Here is a 16,744-nt window from a genome sequence, read left to right on the forward strand (position 1 = left end):
ATTGTAGAAACTACTAAAACTGGGTTAAGAACTGTCCAAGGCTTTATTAAAAACTGGAAGGATAGTGGAGAAGCATCAGGGTAAGAAGAGAGGCAGATGAAGTGATGCACCCATCATGCCTAGTGTCTACTGTACAAGCCTGTGGGGGCAGTGCTATGATCTGGGGTTGCTGCAGTTGCTCAGGTCTAGGTTCAGCAACATTATGTGTCCAAAGAATGAGGTCAGCTGACTACCTGAATATACTGAATGACCAGGTTATTCCATCAATGGATCATATTCCAAGATGACAATGCCAGGATTCATGGGGCTCAGATTGTCAAAGAGTGGTTCAGGGAGCATGAGACATCATGTTCACACATGGATTGGCCACCACAGAGTCCAGACCTGAACCCCATTGAGAATCTTTGGGATGTGCTGGAGAAGGCTTTGTGCAGTGGTCAGACTCTCCCATCATCAATACAAGATCTTGGTGAAGAATGAAGTCAGACCTCCAAAATGGAGACATCTAAAGACACCCTGCTGAGCTTCAAAACCTTCAGGAAACACGAGCGCCGTCACAGAGGGTTCCTACGTCTTTATATATCATCAATAGGTTGAAAGTACAAGTTAAAGCTAATAGAACAGTAATTATTCTGTATTGTAGTCTGTGGTGAACTTTGTGGGCTGATTCAGACTGGGTTCAGACATTGTTGTGACTGACTCGTAAAAGTCGTCAACTCAGACTTCCTGCTTCTCGTCTGCCGTGGGGATTATTACTGACATTTGAAGAAGGAGTGATCAATAAAGAGCATATACTGTAGTATGTTTGCTGAGGTTAGAGAAGGACTTGAGCTGAAGTCAGGACGTCGTCTTTGACAAACACAGACCACCAAACACAGAAGATAATCCCCTAAGAGCCAGAGGGAAGGAAGTTGATGGATCATTTCAGATCATCCTGCAGGATGAGGAGGTGGTGGTGATGAGGAGGTGGAGGAAGAGGAGGTGAGCAGCACTCATGTAAAAGACAGAATGACAAAGGAAAGACTCAGAGAAATGATTGATTTGAAGAACTTGGCCAAACGATGATAAGTGACACCAGAAATAAAGAGTGTGACAGCAAAGGGCCATTTATACTGGGAGTAGAACGGCAGCAGGAATTCACAGTAGAAGGAAAGAAAGAAGCAGAGGGATGGCTTGTGATTCTTTAGGTGGTCAGAAGAACAAAGTATAGCTTGATTAAGGCCAAAGAATTTGAAACCAATGCTGATGGACAGGTCACTTGATGCAAACTGACGCCTCAATACTGTTTCTACTGCAGGAGCATGATCAGTTCCCAGCAGAGAGACTCCAGACCAACTTTCCTCCACAAAAAAAATGTTTAGATGAGGAAGTTGGTCTGGATTCCAGGATATACACCAATCAGCCACAACATTATGACCACTGACAGGTAAATAACATTGACCATCTTGTGACAGTTCAATGTTCTGCTGGGAAACTTCTGGACCTGGCATTCATTGGTGTGGATGTTACTTAGACATGTAGCACCCACCTAGACCAGACCAGGCACCCCCACCCCATAGCAATGACACTCCTTGCAGGATGCAGCCTGACACAGACACACACACAAAAACACTTTAGGAACAACTAAAAAAAAAACATGAAGAACAGCACAAGGTGTTGACCTGGCCTCCAAATTCACTAGATCCCAAACTGATCAAGTATCTGTGGGATGATCCACAGAGGACCCTCCTTGCCAGACACCACAGGACACCCTCAGGACTTCTTCAGAGCCTTGTCATACCTCATCTCCACCACAAACACAGAAAGATCAGGGTGAGGGTCAGATGTTTACGAATTTGAGTCAGATTTTGTGAATGAAGAGAGTTTACAGAACGACAGGAGCCTCAGTGACGACACACACCTACGTACGCACCTCATGACAACGTATAAATATGCTGTTGTAGAGCGGGCAAATCGGAGAGCACTCTAGCATTCATTCCACACTCACACACACACACACATGCATGCTAATAACCATGCCCAAACATTTCCCCTCTCTCTCTTTCTCTCTCAAACACTCACACACGTCCTTCCAGCTGTTTCTTCTTGCCCTTGTAGTTGTTTTTTCAGGTCAGAGTTATGTAGGCCAGAGGTCCCTGTGCTGTTTTTAAATGACTCACATTGACCCGTCTGCTCTGCAGGGAATTACCTTTACATGAAAACATGAGTGGGAGGCGACAGAACAGGGAGGCTTGTTTCTGAAAATCCACTGTAAATCAGAGCGGATCAAACCTGGAGAACTTTATTACAGATTTTATTGGAGCTTTCCAGCGGTGTTAAACACATCAGGCTCAGTTTAGACAACTGGGAATAAAGGAAAGAACAGGAAGTCAGGAATGGTTCCATTTGTTTCTATAGCCAATCCAAATAAATAATCCAGAATCTCCAAATTCTTTTAATTCTTCTCAATGCTCAGGTTATATTCATATCACCTCTGCATAGGTCCTACATCTCCCAGCATGCAGTCTGAAACTAGACTGAACGTACAGTGGGTGAGTGAAGTCGCATCTCTCCTCAGCGACGTGGGCGGACAGTGAGAGTGATAATGAAAGCAACATCAAGAAAGTAATATTCATTCTCCAGTTTAGCAAACCTATGAGAACCACTGCCTCCTTACTCAGAGCACTACCAGCTCTCTGGATCGTAATCGGCGCCGAGGGAGGACGAAGGAGTTTCAGTTCCTCTTGTTAGAGTCGTGAAACGGAAAACGAAACAGGGCCGAGTGAAAAAGTAATAAAAAGAAGAAGCTTAGAATCAGAGGGGGGATCTAGTTTTACTATTTTCTACTTTACAGATGAATACTGAAGAAATCAACAGCTCTGCACTCTCTATGCATTCTCCCATTAGCTTGATGAGGTAGTCAGTCAACAGGTGAGCCTGGTTAGGAGGTAATTAGTGGAAGTTCTTGCCTCCTTGATGTGTTGTGTCCAGAGGTAGCGGTGGTTCACAGGGTTTCTCTATTCAACTGCTGTTCTAATCTATATTATGGCAGGAAACACTCAGCTAAGTAAAGAGAAATGACTTGAAGTTCAGTTAAGCTGGAACATTTCAAGAACTTTCAATACATCCTCAAGATATTCTCCAGGGCAGTCATGAAAACTATCAAAAGTTGTGACGAAACTGTCTCTGAGGAGGACGGGAGTCGGAGTTAGCAGCCCCAGAAACCACAGATTTAACAGGCCTTCATGGTTGAACTGCTGCAGAGGAATCACAAGAAGAAGAAGAAGAGAAAACTCAAGGTACACACAGCCATAATACAGCAAGAACCATTCAGCTAAGGAAAGAGAAATGACGGTCCATCAATACTGTAAGACATGGAGTCAATCAGGAATCTCATTGTTGTTCCTCTTCTTCTTCTTCTTCTTCTAGCTTCTTTTACTGCAGTTCTACCATGAAGGCCTGATCCATACAGTCCTCTGAGCAGCTGATGTGGACTCTGATCTGATCTCTTGTTAGTCTGTGGTTTTCTGATGAACTTCTTCATCTCTTGGTCTTGCTCTTCCTCTCCTCATGAGAGACAGTTTCATCAAAGCTTGTGACGGCTTTTAACGAGTTCTTGAAGTTTTCTGGGTGGACCGTCGTTTCTTTTAACTTAGCACAGGAGTCAAATGGAGAACCGTGCACCAACTCTACCTCTGACTGGTAATTACAGATTGAACTTTGAAGAACAAAGCAGATTCATTCAACAAAAGCTTTCTTTTCACTCGTCTTGTGGTCTTTGTTCTGTGATGAAGCTCTTTTCTCTCTGTCCATGAACAAAGCTCGATGTATTGGTCTTCTTGTGGTGCTTCAGAGATGCCTGATCCAGGTTCCGCAGAGTGTTTTAGAGCTCCATGTACCACCTCCTCAGGAACCTTCAGTCTCCTTCAGTCTTATTTTCAGGTTAACACAGAAATCAATTGTTGCCTTTTAAAACCAGCCTGACGTTTAAGTTGTTATTTCTGCTTTCATATTTGGACATAATACATACAATCCTTGAACCTGATGAAGGATGAACTGAATGAGCACTATTTTATAATCTAACGCCTCGTTCTGGCTCCTACAGACATCCTTTGTCACACTCTGAATCCTCCAGCTCTGGACTGCTGCCAGTCTTCTGCACACAAAGACACAGCGCGGTGACATCGGTGATATCAAAGGCAAACGGCGTCTGGATCGAGACAAAGACTCTCATCCCTGCAGCTTCTGTGGACTCTCTGACGGCAGCAGAAACATGTGGACAGTTGCTGCATCCTGCTGGAGATGGCTGCTGCCATCAAGGAGTGTCATTGCTATGTGGTGGGGGTGCCTGGTCTGGTCTAGGTGGGTGCTACATGTCTAAGTAACATCCACACCAATGAATGCCAGGTCCAGAAGTTTCCCAGCAGAACACTGAATTGTCACAAGATGTGGTTAATGTTATTCACTTCTCCGGTCATTATGTTGTGGCTGATGTGTGTATATTCAAAATTCAAAGAAAAGAATTTAAGGCCTCATAAACATTTGCATAAATCGATTTAAAACCTGGACTGGTAGATATGTGCAGGATCATAACCAGTTCCCAACAGAGAGACTCCAGACCAACTTACTGCCAGAAAAGATTTGTCGGCAGGACGTTAGTGTTGTCTGGACCGACTGCAGCTGTTTGAAGTGAATGAAAACCAAGGTCAAACTCACTGCTAGCCTTTTAGTTCCAGTCTTGAACACCAAAAAGCCTGAGCGGGACCGACTTGACATCAGAGGCTGCCTGCGTCCCGATATTACCTCACCCTGATACCATCCCGCAACACTATATGCCATCAGCGCTCAGCACGGATATCAGCGTGTCAAAGGTCGGGCCAAGCTAAACAGCAGATGGCACGGGACGTCCTGCGGCCAGAGAGGGGTTGACACGGAGTCTGCTCCGACAAACAGCCGAGCAGCAGGGTCCCGCTGAGAGGGTCTGCGTGAGGGACACCGAGGCATCACGAGGCCATGTTCACACTGCGCTGGTTGGATCAGAGCAGCTCTGGTCCTGTTGGTTTTATCTTTTGTCACCTGCTGCATTTGGAATTGAGAACATGTGAATGTGGGCAACAAACTAAACAAGATCACGTAAAGCTACAGTTGAACATGAGCTAGAGAGTAGCTAGCAGAGCAATACTGAAGTAGAAGGTTGTAGAAGTTGCAGGAAAGCAGAGATGTTGTTGTTTAATTTCCCAAACTAGCAAGAAATTGGCAACTACGAGCTTACAGCAGCAAAATCGACCAAAAGGATGCGTCACAAGAATAAAGAGAGGAATAACACGTAACACTGTGAAGAATGCACAAATAAAAACCTACGTATTATTATGAATGATGTTCGTTTTTGGATTCAGCTTGAAAGAACTTGGTTTTAAAGTCCAGAGGATACAGCTAAGATCTAATTTCTAACCTTAATCAACCGTGCATCAACCCTAACCCCATGAGTAAGAGACAATTAAGCTTGAAGCTTAAACGAGAGTTGGGGGATGCATCACGTCCCTTTCTCCTGATAATCACCTCATCTCTGCAACTCTGCTCATTATCATCCTCTCTTTACCTTCATTTATCCGACCAAACGAGAACGTGGACGTCAGACTCACCGGTAACTAGCAGAGCAATATTAAAGTAGGAGGTTGAAGAAGTTGCAGGAAAGCAGTGTTTGTCGTTTAATTTCCCGGACTAGCAGGTGAATGGCAACTACTACTGGCTAGAACAACCCAACCAGCCAGAATGCACAAAAAAAACTCAAGTATTATTGTGAATAATGTTCATAGAGGCTCCTTGAATGCGTGTATTTGGATTCAGACAGAAAGGGTTAGGGTTAGGTCGAGGGTTAGAGTTAACCATTACGGCTTCTGCATCACCCCTAACCCCACGACTAAGAGACAACCATGTTCCAAGGATAAACGAGAGTTGGGGGATGCATCAAGTCCCTTTCTCCTGATAATCCACCTTATCTCTACTACTCTGCTTTACTGTAACAACACAACCCAGCCTGGCTTACAGCAGCAAAGTCGACCAAAAGGATGCGTCACAACAAGACAGTGATGAATAACACTTAACACTGTGCAGAAACATCATTCATGTAGGCTGCATTAATGTGCATATTTGGATTCGGCTGGTTTAAATGTCCAGAGAATAAGGTCAAGCATCAACCCTACAAGGAGTTTCAATCTTTGTTTCTGCAGGGAGTCTAACCTTAAAGCTTTGTCTCTAGTTTTGTGTCTATATATAGATGATCCTTGTTCAGTTTTCTGTGTTTGTTCCTCTTGATCTCTGGTCTGAAGTGGAGTCAGAGGGGAGGTCAGACGAAGCCCTGGAGAGATGACGTACGCGTCGTTTATAAGATGATGAACATGTCGGCTATTTTTATAAGTGACATAACACGAGACAGGAGTGGTGTAAAGGCGCGTGCACGAGTTTACATTGAATGTGTGACTTCATCTGTGAGACGTGTTACGTATGTGGGTATGTGGATGTGTAGATGTGGGAGTGTGTGTTTAGGTATTGCGCGTCCCACCTTGTGTTTTTTTTTATCACCTCTTGTGAAGTCACATGTTTTTTTATAAATGCTCTTCTGTGAAGGCTAGAAGCAGCAGCAGTGATTTAAGGAAATAACTCTTGTAGCTCTCAGTGAAGATGGAGCCATTTTGACCAGAGAATAAAGGACTACTAATGTTGAACTATAATTAGAGGAGCATGTTTTTATCATAGCCGCTAGCTGCTGTCGATCAGCAGGTGACTGTATTCTTGCTCTTTGGTTTCCAAACGTGGCCTTCCTGGCAGTAACTGGTGTCGATTGATAAACTCCAGACCAGATCTTGTGAGCTCAACAGGTGGAGGAACTAAAAGGAGCACTTATCAATCTTGTGCGGTTCAATCCTTGATAGCTGAAAAAAGATTCAATGCCAGGTCTGCTGCTCGTGGCCGTCCCGCGCTGCCAAATGCGCGTCAGACAGTTTGACGAATGGTGCTCCAGAATTGGCTCCGGCATACTTGAGTCAGCTCCACGGACCAAAGCTGGCCCGAGAGCTGCTAACGGGAACTGATGTCCACGCCCGAGACGAGGTGGAGAGGTTGTTTAGCATTTCAACTCCAAAGATATTTCACTTTAAGAAAACTCTGCCACATACAGGCGGTCAGTCCATTGCCTCTTCCCGTATGGGACGTGTCAGCGATGATGATGATGATGATGATGATGAACTCAGCACATGGCTCAGCGCTGCAGGTCCTTTTGTGGGAAATGTCACGTACAGAGCCACCTTCCCGCAGCTGGTGACACACGAGGATGCCAAAGCAGTGACGGTGAGGCCGCAGACAGGGCCGTGGGTCAGAGGTCGTTCCGATTTAAGAGGGCGTGAGGGATTAGGAGGCGCGGTGGACGGTGGATGAGTGGGTCTGCCGTGTGTGTGATTTCTGATACCGTTCAGTGAATGCGCGGCAGACGGAGCGTGGAACTCGACATATGTTCTTAATGTTCTTAATATCTCTGATAGCTTCTCTAATAAATCTGCATCGTAAGATTAAAAATAAAAATGTATTTCAGTATTTTAGTGTCGTTGCCCTCATGACGCCCCTCTGCTCCTCTCATGTCCTTGCAGTGACAGTGTTTGTTCTTAATCACCTGAATCAGCTACACCTGAGAAGACTGATCACTTTTCAGCAGCAGACACTGACTCACCATGTCTCACCTGTTGCCTTTTTGTTTTCTTTTAATGAAATAAATCTTATTTTTATATCTCCAGCCCCTGAATGGGTATCGTCAGGGATGGCTTTAGGATGTCTTTTTGTGGAGACTGAATGCAGGAGTTCTTTTATTCTTAGGGTGAGAATGGGGTTTATTCAAAGCTTAACTCGCAGTAGATATTTTTTTGTTTATCAGAAGTTCAAGCTGGTGTTGCCACATGAGATAAATTTGCATGTTTTAGAACTTGCCTGATGTGTTCTGTATTTTTTTTGTGCGGTCCCTTAGCAAAAATAAGTTTATTCAAGTGTACTACAAGTATACTTATTTTATACTAAAATTGAGGTAGTATACTTGAAGTTAATTTTATTAAGTATGCTTGAGTATAAGTATACATATAGGAAGTATACTACAGACCATGTACTTGTAGTGTACTAGAAAGTATACTAATTTAATACTTCTTCGGACTAAATTGGAACATTTTTAAGTTTATAAAAGTATACTTTAAGTATACCACAAGTACTCTCATCTATATATTACTAGTGTACTAGGTATATACTTCTAGTCCACATTTTAGTTTATAAAAGTATACTTAAAGTATACTTTAAACGTTCCAATTTACCTGGAAGAAGTATTAAATTAGTGTACTTTCTACACTCATGTATATACTACTAGTGTACTAGTTATATACTTCTAGTCTACATTTTAGTTTATAAAAGTAAACTTAAAGTATACTTTTATATACTTAAAACGTTCCAATTTAGCCGGAAGAAGTATTAAATTTAATATACTTTCTAGTACACTATAAGTACGTGGTGTGTAGTATACTTACTATACTTATACTCAAGTATACTTAATAAAAAGAACTTCAAGTATACTACTTTTTGCTAAGGGGTAACCCTGGTGTGGCCCCTGGTGTGGCCCCTGGTGTGGCCCCTGGTGTGTCTGGGAAACACAGAAACAACACCTTTTTTTTTTTCCAGTTTATGCTCAACGAGGCATGAGAGACAACATCTGCACAAAGACATGAACCATGTTCTGGTTCATTATCACCACACACTCGTCTGAAGGTAAACGGCGTCACAGTGAGCTGCTGACAGCTCCACCCAGACGTCATGATCTAAACTCTGCTGTAAGACGATCTCCCCGCCTGCTGAGCCACCTCCAACCAGAAGCATAAGTATTTCTAACATCCATAAGATGTCAGCTGATCCTTCGGTCGATCAGAAATCATATTTAAATTTATCACATGACGTCTCCTGTTTGCTATTTATTGATTATCTGTTTTCACTTTGGCATCGTCCCATTTTACCTTTTTGCACCAACGCTGGAGAAAACTGAAGGAAAGCTGTGTTTAAACTGTTTAAACTCCAATTTAATAAAGTTTTAATGATCCTCACTCTCAGGACAAGTATTACACTTCAAAATCATATTTAAAAAATCTTTAAAACACCTAAACGACAAATGTTTGTTTGAGTTTGTGGCTCTTGGTGTTTACTCTCTCTGGGGACTTTCTCTCCATCCAACATGAATTATTCACAACGTGCCTCTCCATATTCTGTTGGGGGGGGGGGGGGGGGGGGGGGGCTGCTGCAGGGTGATTTAAAGTTGAAAGAGCCGCTCTCCCTCTGAGAGTTTAAGGTGTGAATAAAGGAGTTTGCAGCAGATTCCAAAAGACGCCGTCCTCGCAAAATGTAAATGAGTTTGGCCCGTGGATCTGCTGATTTGATTCTGCAGGAGCCTCAGTGTTCAGGTTTTAATCTTGTTATTCTATAGATCTCAGTGTGTAGTTTGCTCTGATTAGGAGGTTTTGCAGGGTGTTCAAAGGTTTTAGATCCCCGTCCTCCAAACGTTTTAGCTTGCAGAGGTCAGTTTTATTCAGATTTAGAGATACCTAATAATGAAATAGATTGTTTAACAAAGATTGTTCCTATTTGAAGTGTTACGGAGGACACAAAAATCATTTTAATGTAGTCATATTTTTGTCGATGTTCATATTTAATTCTCTATAATATTGTAGAGTTATTGGTGGAGGCCTCGTGTGGACGTCCTGCCTCTCACTGCACCACAGATTGGAAACTTTGTCTTTTCTAAATTTTAAATTCAGCAAAATTAAAGGAATTTAAAAGAGGTCGTCCCCAGCTTTAAATCTCAGAGACTGAACATTAACGACGACCTCAGCTGATGCATCAACTCCACCAGCTCAATGAGGAGGCCCAGGAAAGGCTGTACGTCCTGAGGAGACTCAAACAAGCTGGCCTACCACAGTCCTCTGATCCTTCTACAGGTGTGTGGTGGAGATCATCCTCACATTGTTTGCTATATGCTACTCAGTTACAGACAGAAAAGATCAGCAGCTGCAGTTTTCCTGCTATGGTTATATTTATACATACAGTCATGGACGAAAGTATTGGCACCCCTGGAACTTTTCCAGAAAATGCACCATTTCTCCCAGAAAAGTGTTGAAATTACAAATGTTTTGGTATACACGTTTATTTCCTTTAAGTGCATTGGGACAACACAAAAAAGCAGAAGAAAAAAGCCAAATTTGACATAATTTTACACAAAACTCAAAAATTGACTGGACAAAATCATTGGCACCCTATTAAAACTGTGGGTAAAGAATTTCATTTCAAGCATGTGATCCTCATTTAAACTCACCTGTGGCAAGTAACAGGTGCTGGCAATATAGAAATCAAAACTGAAGCCAGTTGGAATGTATAAAAGTTGACTCAACCTTTGTGTTGTTTGCCTGTGTATGCCACACCAAGCATGGAGAAGAGAAAGAAGAGCCGAGAATTGTCTGAGGACTTAAGAAGCAAAATTGTGGAAAAATATCAACAATCTCAAGGTTACAAGTCAATCTCCAGAGATCTTAAAGTTCCTTTGTCAAGTGTGCGCAATATAATCAAGACATTTTTAACCCATGGAACTGTGGCAAATCCCCCTGGACGTGGACAAAAGAGAAAAATTGATGCAAGAATGCAACGCAGGATTGTTCGAATGGTGGATAAACAACCTCAGTCAACTTCCACACAAATTCAGGCTGTCTTGCAGACTCAGGGTGCAATGGTGTCAGCTCGAACAATACGTCGTCGTCTGAATGAGATGAAGCGCTATGGCAGGAGACCGAGGAGAACCCCACTTCTGACACAGAGGCATAAAAAAGCAAGACTGCAGTTTGCAAGAACATACCTGAGTAAGCCTCAATCCTTCTGGGACAATGTTTTGTGGACAGATGAGACTAAGGTAGCGCTTTTTAGCAAAGCACGTCATTCTACTGTTTACAGAAAACCGAATGAGGCCTACAAAGAAAAGAACACGGTACCTACAGTCAAATACGGTGGGGGTTCAAAGATGTTTTGGGGTTGTTTTGCTGCCTCTGGGACTGGGTGCATTGATTGTGTGCAAGGAATCATGAAATCTGGAGACTATCAAAACATTCTGGCCCGTAATGTAGGGCCTAGTGTCAGAAAGCTGGGTCTGCATCAGAGGTCATGGGTGTTCCAGCAGGACAATGATCCAAAACACACCTCACAAAGCACCCAGAAATGGTTGGAGACAAAGCGCTGGAGAATTCTGAAGTGGCCAGCAATGAGTCCGGATCTAAATCCCATAGAACACCTATGGAAAGATCTAAAAATTGCTGTTGCGAGAAGGCACCCTTCAAATCTGAGAGACCTGGAACAGTTTGCAAAAGAAGAGTGGTCCACAATTCCAGTTGAGAGGTGTAAGAAACTTGTTGATGGTTATAGGAAGCAATTGGTTTCAGTTATTTTGTCCAAAGGGTGTGCAACCAAATATTAAGTTGAGGGTGCCAATGATTTTGTCCAGTCAATTTTTGAGTTTTGTGTAAAATTATGTCAAATTTGGCTTTTTTCTTCTGCTTTTTTGTGTTGTCCCAATGCACTTAAAGGAAATAAACGTGTATACCAAAACATTAGTAATTTCAACACTTTTCTGGGAGAAATGGTGCATTTTCTGGAAAAGTTCCAGGGGTGCCAATACTTTCGTCCATGACTGTATATCTACTAATCTGAACAGTTGTTTTTATCCTTGCTGCTCTCTAGATGGTTTAGGTCTATTTTCAGAATGATGTGACTGCTCCTGCAGATAATTATATGAAAACACAGATGCTTGACCGTGTTATGATAATGTCACCTTAAGGGTTTCTGACGTCTCTTTGTGGTTTTGTCCATATGTGAGTGAATGTGTCTTATCTCATGAGGACTCTTCTCTTCCAGACAGAAATACAATAGATTAAAGTTGTTTAGATACAGGTCACAGTTATTCACATCCCATCTGCTCAGTCTCCATGCATTGTGTGTGTGTGTGTTGGTGTGTGTGTGTGTGTGTGTTTCCCTAAGCCACAGGTGTGTTTCTGGAATAGAAAGATGACATAATGTTCTGACAGGCAGACGGTGACACAGCCGTGTGTGAAATGTGTGGACTGCGATTGTGTGAAAGTGTGAGAAGAGGGTGTGTGACAAAGACAGTGTGAAGCCTATATGGGAGATCTATAGGATGCTTTGTGTGTGTGTGTGTGTGTGTGTGGGTGTGTGGGTGTGTTCGTACATGTGTGGGTGTGAATATGTTTTATGGCAGCAGGTGTGTGACAGCATGAAATACATATCTGAAATATGCTGTTACTTCAACGCCCATGTAACTTTGTCTGAGCAGGCCTTTGAATGTGTGTGTGTGTGTGTGTGTGTGTGTCACTCTGCTCCATCACTGAAAAAAAAACCGTTGTACATAATCTGATCCTCATCATCTGCCCCCTGGTGGATCAATCCATGCTCTGCAGTCACTAGCTTTTGGCAGCCATGTCCAAAATGACTGCCTCCACGGATCTGTAGCACAGATCGACTTTTAAACTCAGGTTTTAAGCTTTTTAGCTTTAAATTTAACACATTTCTCTTGCAATTTATTATATTTAGTGTTAGCACTGATGCTTCACAGCCAGAAGGTTTTGGGTTCTAATCCAGGTCGACTGGTTCCTTTCTGTGTGGAGTCTGCATGTTCTCCCTGTGTCTGCGTGGGTTCTCTCCAGGTTCTCCAGCTTCCTCCCACCGTCCAAAGACATGCTGGTTAGGTTCATTGGTGATTCTAAATTGGCCGTAGGTGTGAGTGTCTCTCTGTTTTAGCCCTGTGATAGACTGGAAACCTGTCCAGGGTGGACCCCCCCCTCTAGACCAATGACAGCTGGGATAGGCTCCAGCAGACCCCATGACCCTTCACAGGAACAAGAGGTTACAGAAGATGAATGAATGAATGAGAATTTCATTGTGTGGCCTATAATAATAAGTTCTTGATTCATTTTCCATTTGTTTTTTTGTTTTTTTTGCAGGAATTATTTTTTGTAATTTGGAAAAGATTACTTTAAGAAATATCATTTATGGTTTTAATTGATATTTCAAAATGAATATGTATTTATTGAAGCAACTATATGTATGTCGTACAACATACATATGTTATACTTAAATCACATTGAAAAACTGTGTATTCAAAATGACGTCATAGCTTTATTTACCTCAGTCATTTTCATAATGTAATCTGCCACAACATTATTTATTTTATTAATTAATTAATTTAAATTAATTTAACTGATTATTTAAAAGATCAAAATGTCCTCTTAAAATATGCATCAATGTATTCCATACTTGTGGACATCAGTTTGTGATTTTTCTATGCAACCAGAAGTCATTTTTGCCTTTTTCTGTCTTTTATAAATTATCATAACACAATGAGGCTGATTTATTTCATTTTTTTTCATGGATCTTTTCACAAGAATCAGGGGCACTGTTTTTAACGAAGTACTAATTAACAGAATAGAGTCTAATAGTTAATAAAATGTTCATGTGTTCATATTTCTACTCCCCAGGTGTGAAAGTCCAGGGACATTGATCTAAGTCACTGCCTGAGCGTGCATTGAAGTCCACATGTGTTCTGGCTATTAAGTGTTAACTTGATGTGTTTGTAAAGCACTAAATGAGGCTGCTCACATGCTTCAGGAGCATATACGCCATATCACTTTCAGCCTCTCCACACGTCGAGCCGCTCTCCCTGACATATGGCCGCTGGCTCATCAGGTTTCGGCGGCAGAGGTCCGTCTTTCACGTTATAGAGTGTGTCGCTTTACAAGGGCCGGACCTCGGCTGGACATACCTGCTCACGCTGCTCTCCTGGGGTCACTGGAGCTGTGAATCCCCCTCATTCTGAGCATTCACACTGAAACAGACCCGTGACATCAACACTGAGACCACATCGCCACTGGAGGATTTATATTCACTTCAGCTAAAGGGATATATGGAGTTGTCTCTTCGCCGTAATTATTCAGAGTGAAATGGAAAGAGGAGATGACAATTGCATGACTAGTAACAGAGAAGAAATTAGAGGATAGGTGCTTGATGCGAGGGACACTAGAGTAGAGGACATGTGCTCAGTGCATGGCCCCCCAGCAGCCTAGGCCTATAGCAGCGTAACTAATGGATGGTTCAGTCCAGTCCTAACTATAAGCTTGATCAAAAAGCAAACTCTCAGTTCTGACCTTAAAGCAGAGAGGGTGTCTGCCTCCTGAACCCAAACTGGGAGCTGGTTCCACAGGAGAGGAGCCTGATAATGCTGCACTGGGTTACAACAACAACATGTTGAATTTTAAACCATTAACACTCAGCTACATCAGACTGTGAGACACGACGCGGAGACAAATGACACGGAGTCACTTGGAGAAACTCTGACACGCTCCATCATCACCTAAAGACCAGGGCAAGACATCTATAAACAGCGTCCACTATAAATACAGCCGGGGAGAGGTTTAGTTCTTTTATGGTCACCAGCATGTGATGTGTTCCTGATGACATGTCAATTTACAACAGTAAAAGTTCTTTCAGCTTTAAATTCTGCAGCTTATTCCGAAGTTCATCCTCAGGTTTAGATCATCTGCCTTTTCCAGAGTTTGATCTTCATCATTTAAACGTGTGTCGACGCAAATCTCAGGTCTTGACCTGACGATGGACTTGACTTGTAGCCAGACTCAGTTCATAGAGAAAGAAAAACACTTCTTCACCAACCAATCAGAGCCATGAATTATGTGACATTTGCTTCTCAACAAACACCTTTAATCTCTGTCGACTGTTCATTGTTTAAAGTTATTTCCTATCTTTTACCGACAGACACGATAGAACACGTTGCTTCTCCAATGGTAGACATTTAGAATAACTACTCTTACTCTTCTGTCCAGCACCACATTACGCCCCGCCCCCAAACAATCTCATTGGCCCAGCAGATCTTTGCAGGAGCAGAATCAGTTCCCAATAGAGAGACTCTAGACCAACTTTCCACCAGAAAAACATTTGTTGAAGGGGCATGTTTTTCTTGCTTCCAGGCTTTCTTCACTCAGTTTGAGATGTCGTTTGTATTTTTGGAGGTGTTGTATTTGCAGCACATGCATCGACATACTCTGCCACCTCAAATAAACCAGTTTGCATCTTTTTTTTCTGCTCTTTCCTGTTTTGGGCTTTTGGGTCCTTGAACTGTGAACGATCATCCTCGTCTTCCTTCGGCCTCCATCCCAAGCCTGTTCCCTCCACGTTCAGTAGAGATGGAGGCGTTCAGTCCACCGAGTAAACAACAGGAAGCGTAAACATATCACATGTAGAATCCATGTCAGGTTGTAAATGTCAGCTGTCAGAGGAGTCCTTCCACTCTTCATATGATCACACTCGGCCCACGTGAGGAACCGTGATGACGCCTGTCAAGACGTTTAAGACTGTGTTTACTCTCTGACTCTGGGTCACACAGCTTCACACAAATATAACTTGTAATGGTAGAGGGTCTCCAGCTGAGCAGCAGGTAAACATGACGCTAAACTATTCTACTTTGGTCTCATCTGTCCACTAAACATTGTCCCAATAGTCTCCTGTCTTGTCCACATGATGTTTAGAAATGTTCTTCTTGGAGAGCAGTGTCTTTGTCCATCACACCATGGTTGTTCAGTGGATTCATCAACATTAACATCAGCCAATGAGAGAGAGGCCTTTAGCTGCTTAGAAGTTCCCCTGGGTTCCTTTGGGACCTCTCAGACTATTATGGAGTGATCTTTGTTGGTGGACCACTCCTGTGGAGGGGAACAGTCGTGTTCAATCTGTCTGACTGTGGATTATTTGTGGGTTCCAAACTCTTTAGAGATGGTTCTGGAACCTTTTCCAGCCTGATGAGCAACAACAACTCTTTCTCTGAGCTCCTCAGAAAGCTCCTTTGTCCACAAACATGTGTTGTGAAGATCAGACTGAGACAAATCCCTGATTTATTGAAACTAAACCAGGAACTGAACCACACCTGAGTCTCATTACATTGATGGAAACACTTCTGAACACATGGACTCTGATTGGATCCTAGAGGAGCACCTCTCTGATATGTAATATTGGCTCATTTAAGTCTAGTATTTCTGTTTCGTGTGTGTGACTGGGTTCTCTTTGTCCACTTTCAGGACATGTGTGAAAATCTGTTGATGTTTTGAGTCATTTTTATGCAGAAATGTAGAAAATTCTGAAGCTTCTGTGTACGCTACTGGATACCGAGTTTCTCACAGGATCAATAAAGCGTCTATTTATGTAGAACTGTGCAGCAAAATGACATTACCTGGACGGGACATCCTGTCCTAATAGAAAGTATATTGTGCACAATGCTGCAGATCTATCTGTGGACAAACCTGCAGCACAACATACCTGTGAGGACACTGATTCATTGTGTGTGAACCCACTTATTGTTCATTACTACAGTCTGACTCAAACTAGAGTCTGTTATAAACACAGATGGCCCAGCAGCTGCATCACACACACACACACACACACACACACACACACACACTGGCCTCCAACACATGAGCAGATTGATGTGTGTGATTAATTAGATCATATTTCTACAGCAGCAGCAGCACGGCGCTGTAAATAGGTGGTAATGTGAGGCAGTAAATGTCTGAGGGACACAGAGGGACAACACACACACACATTATACTCACCGGCTACTAACTGATTCATC

This window comes from Chelon labrosus (assembly GCF_963514085.1).
Source record: "Chelon labrosus genome assembly, chromosome: 15".
In the NCBI taxonomy this organism is placed as follows: domain Eukaryota; kingdom Metazoa; phylum Chordata; class Actinopteri; order Mugiliformes; family Mugilidae; genus Chelon; species Chelon labrosus.